The sequence below is a fragment of the Alosa sapidissima genome, chromosome 23 (genome assembly GCF_018492685.1).
Source record: "Alosa sapidissima isolate fAloSap1 chromosome 23, fAloSap1.pri, whole genome shotgun sequence".
In the NCBI taxonomy this organism is placed as follows: Eukaryota; Metazoa; Chordata; class Actinopteri; order Clupeiformes; family Clupeidae; genus Alosa; species Alosa sapidissima.
Window position 1 is genome coordinate 14,167,296 of NC_055979.1, and position 10,007 is coordinate 14,177,302.

The 10,007-nt window shown below is 41.9% G+C and overlaps 1 protein-coding gene across 1 annotated transcript in view; it reads left to right on the plus strand.

The window, feature by feature from the left end:
* Window positions 1–6,439: 6,439 nt before the first annotated feature.
* LOC121698574 (double-stranded RNA-specific editase 1-like) overlaps window positions 6,440–10,007 on the plus strand; it is a 77,263-nt gene continuing 73,695 nt past the window's right edge. The window contains exons 1-2 of the mRNA XM_042080783.1: window positions 6,440–6,483; window positions 6,594–6,819. The gene's annotated coding sequence lies outside the window, so the exon portion shown is untranslated. The remainder of the gene's footprint in view (window positions 6,484–6,593; window positions 6,820–10,007) is intronic.

Below are 10,007 nucleotides of genomic sequence, written 5' to 3' on the forward strand. Positions count from 1 at the left end.
TAATGAGAACATTACCCTCTACTGCCCCCCCGTCAGAGGCACTTAGGAGGCTGTTTCTTTACAGATAGAGGTCACAGTGATGGGTGGTTGTTTGGATGTGGGTTGGCGGTGTAGCAGTGATTACAATCTGAGGCACAGTGGTGAAATGGATTTGGATTTGGGGTGCAAGTCATTGTGCAGGGGGCTTGAGTAAGCATAAAGCATGCTTACCATCTACAGCTGGCTGGGTCACTGTTAACAGAAATGATAGAATCTGAAACATCATGTACTGTACCATCATCACCATGTACACACAATTTGTGTATGGAGATTTTCCGTAAATCACACAACAGCAAGGTGGCCTTTGGGGTGTGGTGGAGGGGGGTGGGTAACGTATTTGATTCATATTGGGTGGAGCAAAGGCAGCAGAGGAAACTGATGGGAGTAATGATCGTCCTCCCATCGAGGCGCCAGTCAGATCATATTTGAGAAAAGTAAAATCCAATCAATGGCAAGGGTCTGTGCGCAGGGACTGTGCCATTAGCACTGTTTAATAATGCATAGAGCAGGTCGAAGGACGCGTCGGCCACGTAATCAGACCCCTCCAAACCTACGACAAACACCCGTGTCACGTTCACACACTCCCACCCTCACCCTACTAGATCTCTAATTAACCCATCAGAATGCCAAAATGTTGTCTCAGTGAAGCGACCTGCTTGGATTAGGGGTACACAAAAATTTCGTAACACAGTTCGTTGTGTACCTCGGGTTTAAAGTCACCGTTCAGTTCATTTTTGGTACAGTAAGCCTGTAGGTATTGCTAACCTTAAATTCACGAACAATATTTTTGATACATTCTGAGAATAGTATTTTAAAAAGGTGTCTATGATTTTTGACGTTAATTGACTAAACTGACATATGGTCCACTACTTAATATGTTTGTGTGGGTACTCAAATTTGAAACATGGTCCGCATTACTGTTAAAGACTGCATTTGGTCCATTCGGTATACATCTGTATTAAACCTAACTTTGTGTACCTAAACAGTTCTGTACAAATATGTGTACCTTTACACCCCTAGCTTGCATACATGTTAACTGTGAAGTTCGTGATTCTATTCCAATATCCTTTTTTTTTTTTTTTAAATCACACTCAGTAAATTTCTCATTATTGTTCTAGCTGTCCCCTCTCTATGTGCGCCCAAGAAAACTGCAGTGTATGTACACAAGTCCTGAAGCTGTAAATTGGGAAGTTCCTCAGAGCCAGAACCATGCACTGATCCAGCCAATCGACACATCGCTTCAGTAACACGGACGTTGATTGGCTCCTTAGCTCATAATATCACCAATTTTTTACCAGAATTATGGACTGATCCTTTAATCCATCAGAGCGCCCCAAACACTGCGTTGGTGTTGTGCGCCAGTGTGGATGCATGGGAAGTGTAGCGTGTGAGAGAGGCCATTAGCCATTAGGCAAGGCAACCTCTGCTGCTGAGCACAACCTTATTGTGTTAAAGCAGCTTATGAGGGGCGTGAGCCCAGCGTGGAGATATGAGCCGCTATTAGGGTTATAAATGGCTTATGCATTAATCACTTGATTTATGTGTGCGTGTGTGCATGAGTGAGAGAGTGTGACCAAAAACAGTGCGTGGTAGTCAACAGATGGACTCAAAAATAAGCAATATTTTAGGCAGACAAAAAAAGAAATACTGCAATTACTTCCAAATGTGCAAATAAATCTCTCTTGGCCTCTTCATTAACGTCTGTACAAAGGCCCAGTTTTTATTTTCTTATAGCTCTGTACATGCTCTTCGTGTGTGAAACATCTCATAAGCATAAAGTGACATAGGAATAACATATTTATAACATTAACTCAGTTTTGTCAATATAGTCACCCATATAATTTCAATGTCTTTACTGCAGTCATCATGTACCACTATGTCGTCCTTAAAAAAAAAAGTTGCACAGTGAGTGTGTCCTTCCCTCCTGACAGTGTGTGCCTCTGGCTTGTCGTCAAAACTTTGCCATTACTGCTCTCATCTCTTCTCTCCATCCTTCCTGTTCATCCCCTCTCTTGTGTCACGCCATTTCCTGCTTTGCGCTCGCTCGGCTCGGCTCGAGTCCGAAGTTCCAGTATTTCTGCGGCCCTTTGCTCTATTGCTTGAGCGTATCACTCCGTCCACTTCACTTGCAGGATGCGGAGGGGCTCGCCGCACTGTGCCGGCTCTCCGTCTCTCCCCAGAGCAGGGCTTTGCTCTCCAGCATTTCCTTCCTCCTGGTTAGGCAGAGGATTGAACAGACGTGACAGCCGGGCAGCCCCCCTCCCCAAACACGTACACACACACAAACAGACACAGACATAGACATGCACACACATGTGCAGCACAGCAACACACACACACACATGCGCACAGCAGCACACACGTGGTAAAGTGTGTGAGTCAGAATGCAAGCCATCTACATTGTGAGTTATGTACACACACACACACACACACACAGCAACTCACTGATAAATATAGAAATGCACAATAACTCATGTAGGCCTACACAAAATACACACTTACATCTTCACACACTCAAACACACACACAGACCCACATGCAGGCCTCAGTAGTGGCTCAGCAGAACTACTTTAGTGTATACATATTTATGTGGGTTTCAGAGTCCCAACATAAGTGGCGGGTTGGGAGATTTTGATCTTCAGGGTTTCAAGTCTGTGTTTCTCCCTGTTGGCATGAGTCATAGTGTCTGTAAGGTGGACAGTTTCAGATTAGAAGACCAGTCACTCCAGCAAATAGAGAGGGCCCTAATTTAAATGAAGGGTATAGTGCAAAGTCACTAAGCAACTTTGCCCACCATTTAAATTCAATAAAAACACAATGGCTGTGTCTCAAACCGTCTACCTGATTCAAATATTTTTAAGTATATACACTGTGTTCCAAATTATTATGCAAATTGGATTTAAGTGTCATAAACATTATTTTTTTTGTTTTTCAATTAAACTCATGGATGGTTTTGTTTTTTCAGAGCTCTTTGTATCATTGAAATCAATCTCAGACACTTGTGATAATTAGTTTGCCAGGTGAGCAATCAAAGGGAAACTATTTAAGAAAGATGTTCCACATTATAAGGCATGCCACAGGTTTCAAGCAATATGGGAAAGAAAAAGGATCTCATCTCTCTGCTGCTGAAAAGCATGAAATTGTGCACTACCTTGGACAAGGTATGAAAACATTGGATATTTCCCGAAAACTTATGTGTGATCATCGTACTGTGAAGAATTTTTTTTGTCGCTGAGTCAGAGCTCAGGCAGGTTCGTGCAGACAAAGGCATGATAAGGTTTCTGCCAGACAAATTCATAGGATTAAGAGAGCAGCTGCTAAAATGCTATTGCAAAGCAGCAAACAGGTATTTGAAGCCGCTGGTGCCTCTGGAGTCCCGCAAGTCTCAAGGTGTAGGATCCTCAAGAAGTTTGCCAGTGTGCATAAACCTACTATTTGAAAAAAAAAAATACTGTTATCATTGTGAGGTTTGTTCAATAAAATTTGAATTCTATACTCTAACGGTTGATGACTCGAAAATTATACTGACTTTCATTTGCATCAACTATTTAGGAAAAAAATTTAATTTGCATAATAATTTGGAATGCAGTGTAGTGCAGATATTGGGACTATACTAACCATCGAAAAGTGGGCATTACGGATGGAAGCGCTCAGTACACAGTGCACACTAGAAGTGTACTGACAGAAGTATGCGGTTTGAGACACAACCCATGTCTACGTTTGAACCACATGAAGGGGAAATGTATTATCAGATGGATGAAGGCATGGTGGAGCAGCACTAATGTCGCCGTCATCATGACAATCGGTCAACACGGTTTTGATTTCCAAATCCTCTGTTGCGAGTCTGTGTCGCTTTAGATGAAAGCGTCTGCTACAGTAAATACCAGTTAACTTCCTTTACCTTTTAGAAATGTTTTCATGGTTATTGGCAATAATAATTACTATGAAACAAGCTTTGTTTTGGTTTGTGCTTTCTTCTCTTTGGAAAGTTTATCTGTGTGTGTGTGTGTGTGTGTGTGTGTGTGTGTTTTCTCTTCTATGAAACCATTGAAGGTGCTTTGACTTGTGTCTGATGTACTTATGTCTGCAATCAATGAAGCTGTACACAATTTAAATGACTTGTGTTTTGTTTTAACTAAAAAAAGATAATTAATGTTTTGAAAGGACCCTTGTGTTCCAGAGCCTCTCACTGCACAATGACTTTCTCTGATGGATGACGGACTTTTTTGCAGATCAGGTCATTTTGTCTCTCAGCGCCAGGTCTTCAGTTTCTGGAGTGACACAGCAGAGAGGGAATATGGTGGTAATGAGCTTTTAAAGAGGCCTGAACAACATGGCCACTCAGCAAACAGGACTCCACTTGCATCCTCAAGTCCCTGTTATGAATCATCAATCAATAGACACTCAAGTCAATAATGTAATTTATTTGAAGAATGTCATTCTGATTAACGATTTGAGGCGTATCATTTATCTAGTTTGAATATTATTTTCTCTATTGATCCTTTGCTTTGAGTACACCAACCAAATAACATGTTTTGGTTTTTAAATACTAAAAATTATAAAATATAATTTTAAATACAAAATTATATTTAGACATTTCTTGGAATTGTCAGACTTGCTGACTGGTAATAGCATTGGTCACTGGGCTGTTGTTCATTTCAAATGCTGTGATCCTGTTGTGCTTAAAGGAAAATTCCGGTTTTTAGCACTTTAAGGCCCTTTTCTGGTTTGTTTTGGATGAACTAGAGTGGTGGACACCGAAATTTTGACGATTGGTCCTGTCTCGACTTTTCTGACTCGTTTTGAATCGCCTTTGACAGGACCAATCGTCAAAATTTCGGTGTCCACCACTCTAGTTCATCCAAAACAAACCAGAAAAGGGCCTTAAAGTGCTAAAAACCGGAATTTTCCTTTAATAGTAACATTCAGTTTTCTCCTGATTGCTGGGGAGAGGGAACATCATAACCACTGTAATTACAGTGCATGAAAATGCACTGTTCTGTTATCCGAAGTCTTCTTCTTCTTCTTCTTCTTCTTCTTCTTCTTCCCACCAAATTTCTGCATCTAATTCAGCTTTAACCGTTTAACGTAGAAACTTCGTTCAAACTTTGTAACGTAGGTCTTGAAAAGGACACGTGGGGAATGTATTTTTCACTTTTGTAAACGTTATACTTTTTGAGATATTAATAAAAAACAAGCTTATTTTTCCCCATAGACTTTGTATTAGCACTATGACATCACAATGGACTAATTAACTTGATTTGCACTGTATCAACTTCCAGCTGCTCACTACTAGGACCCATCAAAGGGCCAGTTAAACTGATTGCACCTGTATCAACTGCTTTCTGCTTAACTAGGCCAACTCTCTCTGTGTCTCTCCATTCTACAAGGATATAAGGCACATTCCATCCAACTTTCTATCCATTCATCCTCTTCAAACCATTCACTCATCCACCCATTAAACTATACATCAACATCGATTAAACAATCTGCCTATCAACATCTATTCAACTTTCTGTCTATTAACATCCATTACACTATCTACATTCAACTTTCAACATTCTATTCAACTATATACTCTGTCTCAGGCTTTAAGCATACAATCTGGCTCTCTTAAGACTACTATTTCCCAATAAAAGTTTGTTTGGCATTTTATGTTAATATACAGTATGTTTATATTTTCATGCACTGGTAATTTCCTCGAAATTACATTTTCTAGTTAAGATAATGACCACAGTCATGGTAACAGTGGGAGTGTTTTTGTCCTTACATGTTTTTGATCTAGCACAAGGAGTGGCTGACAGTGACTTAATTTTTTTTTTATAGGCTATGTAGGCTATCCCTGATTCTGATAGTGGCAGAAGTTAATGAGCCAATAGACATACAGTAAGAGTGGCTGGCTAGCTGTATGGTGTGTGTGTGTGTGTATATATATATACAAGCTTAGGACCCAGTCTCCAGGGTCCACTGCCATCTGGACACACGGCAGGAATTTCTGACAAGCTGCACAAACTAACATTTCATTTAGTAGGCTAACCTACCTGCAGTCCTGTGTTTAGATCTGGCAATGTGTTCCAATTCAGTTGCTATCTAGTCTAATTTGATAATTTATGTGATTGCCATGAGGAAATATTTAGTTCTATAAGCTCAGTAGGCTATCTGTTTTTTTTTAAGGACACTTGCATCTTACTTGCATGTTACATAGCACAGCAAGAGTAGCCTTTAAAAACTAGCCCATCTGGTGCAGATATCTGGTTCTAAATTTAGTTTAATATGCCAACATGCGGCATAAATATATCTACACGCCACAAATTCCGCCATTAGAAATAAATGTGTGAAGATCTTAATTTTAACCAATAGACCAGTACGATTCACCTGTCAAAGCTCTCTAAGCAAATCAGTGTTTAAAGCTTGGTATCCGCCCAAAAAGTATTGGCCAATCAGGTGAATAGAACTTAAGTTGCTCATGCCTACTTCGCATTACACATTCAACGTCCTATGGAAAATCTCTATAACTCTTTCTTACCCAATCATATTAATGTTTTATTTTCTAGTTTCCGTGCACAGCGTGGACAACAGTGCCTGCATTCCTACCCTGTTATTGGAACAGCTGATTTATTGTTTTCTGCGCCATTCATCCTTGGGTCCTGCAGCCAGCCGAACAGTAACAGACAAAATCGGGCAACAAGCAAGAGCGTGTATGTAGCCTACACATTGTTGCAACAACGACGTGTGACCAAGCTTCGCAAGGAGGCTGCCTCCATCAACATCCCCAAAATCGTAAGTAAACGGCTATGATTGTGTCTTTGATGAAACAGGAGTAAGTGTGATTCTGCGTGCGGGAATGCTTCTGGTTCGTAGCATAATAGCTTTTCGGGTTACTTTCTTGCGGCAAATAGAAACTGCTTTCATGTTGGGTCGTGACAGTTTAGCAGGTCCATTGTTCAGGGGGTATCCGTGCCGCCGACAGCTGTCAAATAGCAATGTTTAGCGACTTCTGTACCATTTTGATCAGTCTAGTACTAGGCAATTACGTTATATTGTAGGCTATGCAGAATGTATTGTCTGCTGGGTTTTTAGGATGTCTTAGGCTACTGCGGTTAGGCTACTGCAAGCGAGAAAATCATGTGAGCGCCACTCATTTGCATTGGTTCACATAGGTTGCAAGACAGTTCCGCCTGCAAACTTGCTGCTCGCCCAATGTGACAAATAATGATAGGCCTACGGTGAAATCGTTCTGTAATTTACAATAATGAATTTCAACACAACTAATGCAGGAAGTATAGCCTATCAAGACAACGCAGACCGGCCAAACGCTTCCTTATTGCACTGTGCGCCTAAATCAAACACCTGCTATGATGCATTTATTCAGCAAATGACAGACTTTCTGAACATATTTTTATGAAGACTGTATCATGCCATAACATTTAAGCCGTTTCTGCTTCAGTGCTGAGGAAACGCATGTTTCGTCTGAGTATCTGATATGAGTATGAGTAATGAGTATCATCATTGTCTTGAATCCATTCTCTCATAGGCTATTGAACTGTTTACCTTGGAACAACTGTTTTAGTGTCTTGTATAACAGTGTCTTACACTAGTCATACATTTGACCATAACAGCTACTGGTATGCTGAGAAACTTCAGTTGTTCATAACTGAGTCTGTGTGTGTAGAAGAGTCTATCTCAGTGGTTTTTGAATGATGCCTTTGAGAGATGCACTTTTGACTGGCATTGAAATACTCTTCCCTAAAGGTTTTTTTTGTCAGTAGCTTGATCTAACACACACACACACACACACACACAGTTTGTTTAAATATTTTCCTTTGGACACTTGACTAGCCTGGTGGGCCATCCTATATCATTGAAATGTATAGTCTGGAATCTAACCATTCACCTCGCTTAATCCAAGGGGCGGGCAGAGAATTGTCTTTCAAACTGCCTAGGCATGCAATAGGCCAGCGCTATGACCATATCCGTATCCAGTCGGCAAAATGGCAAATACATCCTTCTTCGAAAGGAATGACTTAAGTGCATTGTGTTGCTCAACTTTCAAAGAAAAGCACAAGTCCAACTCCTCCAAAGTTGACGCCAACGCCGATTCAAACAACCGCTCTTCGTTCGCCATAGCCACCTTCCTTGTTGTTCACCGTCGCAGGACTGTCGTTATCCTGTTAAGCCCGCCTTAAGACGCTCTAACAAAATAGAGCGCTGTGATTGGATGACGTCCACGGCGTCAGCCAATAGAAATACCTATGGTTTGATACTAGACGTACAGGCTGAGCAAATTAATTTGCCGCCGCTAGGGTGCGTCTAGATTTCTAGGCTAACACTTGACATTATCACACAAAAGTTTCTGGTATTGGAGTTTCCTGAGCACAATAAACCATAGCCTAGTATTTATTGTCTTTACTTTTAATTGCTGCTGATAGAATTAACTTTACATATTTAGATGGTACATTTAATATTCAAGGGAATGCTTCTAATTTTATTTCTTATATGCTTCTAATCTTATTTCTTAATAAATAAGTAAATAGAAACACATGCATGTAAAGACACTGAGATGCTATGCATTTTCCTTATCCCAGCATCTTCATGTCCACTTTGCAGGATGTGAATGACCAGCGCCACTTGTCCATGACCCTAGAGTTTTCTTATGTCTATACTTGACTGGACAAGCAAACACCATGGAAGAGTCATTCATACATTCATTTCGGATTAGGTATAGGCAATTGGTGCATGATTATAAATCGGCATCATCACATCAGATATTTAAACAGATATATACGCATCTAAGAGAAACGTAGAGTAATTTTGAGAGGGTTTCTCCAAATCATTGTAATCATCATCATTATCATCATCATTTCCCGTGGGTGACCACTGCCCTCAGGCCTCTGCATGCCCCAGTCATGTGCGGTCCGCGGGCAACACGGTTTGCTCGCCAGACCGCCTGCCTCTCTGGCCGTCTGTCTGGAGGATGCTTGATTGGCCAGCCAGCTTTGTAAATGGCAAGGGTGCACACTAGCGGTGCCCATGACAGATGCAAACCGACAGGTCCTGTGTCAGGCGAGGCGGTGTGTGGACCTGGGCGAACCGTAGTCAGACCACCTGAGGACCCGAGCGGGGGGGGGGGGGGGGGGGAGGAGAGAGAGAGAGAGAGAGAGAGAGAGAGAGAGAGAGAGAATGGATGAATGAATGAAAGCCAGTTGTACACTTTCATTAGTGTGTTCGGTCTTTGCACAGCCTACTGGAAATGGACAAGGAGAAAATAGTGTGTTTTACAGCTGGTATCATGTTGATGTTTAGTATGCTGGACACAGACACACATTCATACTGTACATGCAAGCCATAACAAGCCAACAAAACATAAAACAAGCCAAAGCTCATAGCCACACTTAAATATGAGAATTACACACAAATGTACACCCACACACACACACACACACTCTGACATGTAGGCCTACAGCTTCAGAGGAGAGAATTAAAAGAACATACTAGTGTTAGCACCTGAGGATCCCCTCCACGTTCAGAAAAGAAAACTGCGTCGATTTCCACATGTCTGTCTTCCTAACTGAGCTGATGGAAGCCTTGGTCTCCCATCGACTCAGACATCAGCCTAATGTGTCTCCGCTAACGCCTGAGCCGTTTGAAAAAGCCCCAGATCCCGCAAATGAGAGAGTCGTTGCAGTGCGGCGCGCTGTGCCGTGGTGTTGCATGAGCAAGCCAATGAGTGAAGTCAGTCAGGCAGCCTCGGGCTCAGAAGCAGAGGGGGGATTAAGAAGGGGGGATTGGTAAGTCTGAACTCGGGGCAGGGATTTGGCCGAGCTCGTTGTCAATCCCATCACAGCCCAGGCTAATGTCTCCCAAGCCTGACCCTCGAGCAGCAAGACCTCGTTTCCGGGTCCCTGTGTCTTGCGGCCCGGCAGGCTGGCTGGCTGGCCTTCATTAAGGCAAGACGGCTCTCTCAGTCA